This window comes from Octopus bimaculoides, chromosome 23 (assembly GCF_046866305.1).
Source record: "Octopus bimaculoides isolate indiv1 chromosome 23, ASM4686630v1, whole genome shotgun sequence".
NCBI classification, from domain to species: Eukaryota; Metazoa; Mollusca; class Cephalopoda; order Octopoda; family Octopodidae; genus Octopus; species Octopus bimaculoides.
In genome coordinates, this window is record NC_142950.1 from 37,990,657 (window position 1) to 37,993,156 (window position 2,500).

The following is a 2,500-nucleotide window of genomic DNA, read 5'->3' on the forward strand; positions in this document are numbered from 1 at the left end:
CTCTCTGCAACCAACGACAACAGCAACAACAGCATCAACAACATCAATAACAACAATAATTGTTTCCACTGTAGGCATCATCATCACCATCACAAACAGCATCAACAATGACACCACAAACATTATTACACTCACCACCACCACCACCACCACCACCATCATCACACTTTTGCTAGGAGGGGTTAGTCACCTAAATTAACCCCAGCGCTACATTGACTACGACATATTTCATTGACCCAGGAAGAATAAACGGCAAAGGTAGCCTTACTGGGATCTGAACTCAGCATCTAAAGATCTCCCGACAAATACCACAAGGCATTTTGTCTGAAGCTCTACCGATTCCACCAAACAACATCAAAAATACAACTAGTGCCACGCCTCTGAATTTGTCTCTTAAAGATGTCCCTCTCTCTCTCTCTCTCTCTCTCTCTCTCTCTCTCTCTCTACCAGCACCAACACAACCTCGCCGTTACGACCACCAACAACTACAACACAAACACACAACAACAATGCTGACATCAAGAACAGCTCACTTGGTAACCACGTGGTTTCAAGTTCAGTCCTGCTGTGTGGCACCTTGGCCAAGTGTTTTTCACTCTAGCCCCAAGACTGACCGAGACCTTAACAACAACACCACCACCACCACTACTTCTATCCCCACCTCCATTAACATAATACAGTATGTGTAGATGTGTAGATGTGTGTGTGTATATATATATGTGTATATATGCATATATACACACATACACACACACATATATACATATACACACACACGTACACACACACTGAATTGTAAACAATGACAGCTTTTTGCAATTTTCTCAAGTCTGCTATTTGTCACACACCCCTCCTCCCCCTCCTCCCCCCTCTTCCGCCATTCCTCTCACAAGATTTCCTTCTTCTCAACTCCTCTCTTTCTTCACATCAATCCTCTCTAATTCCTCCTCCTCCTCCTCCTCCTCCTCCTCCTCCTCCTCCTCCTCCTCCTCCTCCTCCTCCTCCTCCTCCTCCTCCTCCCTCTCCTCCTCCTCTTCCTCCCCCTCCTCCTCCTCTGTTTCATTCTTTCTTTCTTTCTTCCTCTTTTCCTTCTTGTTCTTCTAAATCCTCCTCATCATCATCATCTTCCTCATCATCTTTATTTTGTTTACAACCTTTCCTTCCTTCCTTCCTTCCTTCTTTTCTTTCTTCGTTTTTCTTTCTTTCTTTCTTTCTTTTTATCCTCCTACCTTGCATCTTCTTTTTTCCTTCCTTGATTATTGAATTGGTCAAATAATTAACCAGTTGATAAGTAAATAATAAAGGAGTGAAACAGAATCAGTGTGTGGGTTCATTGTTGGTATAATGACCCTCCCAAAGCTGAAATAATCTTCAAGAAGACTGTCCTATGATAGATTGAGAGAAGGTTTCACCCAGAAATAATATATTAGGGACCATCAGACAACCCCACCTTTATCAGCATCATTACTCGGGCTAATATGGGTCTATACAACAACAACAACCATGGCACACCACTCCCACCGTCTCCTCTAGTTTCCTCAGTGCCCCCCACCACTTGTAGCAAACCTTCTCCCTGGAATGCCTCTGTCACAGACCAAGAAAACCTACCAATCTCCCTCAAATCACCGACAATCATCTGAGAAACAAAAACTGGGAGGCCATGTTGGACAATCAAGTCCTAGAAATCTAAAAACACATGGGATGGCCATGGCTGGAACGTTATTGATCAAAGGTCAACCAGTTCAGAGTTTCCAAGAGCCTAACGGCAACATCTTTTCTCCTTTACCTCTAACCTTCACCCCTTTCCTCACTTACCCATCTTCCACCTGGATTTCATCATTTTTCTCCACCCGCCTGCCGTGTATCTATCCCTCTATCCATCTATCTCCTTCTCTCTCTCTCTATCTATCTATCTATCTACCTATCTATCCATCCATCTATCTATCCATCTATCTTATGTTTTTAGCTACCTCTATAACCACCCACCTACCTACTACTTTTTCACTCCATATATCTACCCTTCCACTCAGACACACACATACCTTCTTACCTACCTGCCAGCATACTTTATCTATCTCTGCTCTTACTCTCTCTCTCTCTTTCTCTCTCTCTGTATTTCTTGTCATTCAAAATTTACATGTATATATATATATATATATATATATATATATATATATATATATATACATGCATACATATATATATATATATATATACATATATATATATATATATATATATGTATATATATATACATATATACATATATATATATATATATATATATATATATATATATATATATCCATCTATCTACCTATTTATCTAGAATCTATCTGGCCATCCAGCTATCTGTCTATCACTCTTCTCTCTCTCTCTCTCTCTCTCTCCCCCCCTCTCTCTCTCTCTCCCTTGCTATCTGTCCACAAGTCTACATCTGTCTATCTCTCTTGCTCTCCCTCCCCTCCCCTTCTCTGTCTGACTCTCTTTCTCCCCCCCC

The 2,500-nt window shown here is 41.1% G+C and overlaps 1 protein-coding gene across 2 annotated transcripts in view; it reads left to right on the forward strand.

Annotated features, from left to right (window-relative positions):
• Positions 1-2,500, forward strand: part of LOC106869011 (uncharacterized) — a 111,986-nt gene that overhangs the window by 22,040 nt on the left and 87,446 nt on the right. The window lies entirely within an intron of this gene.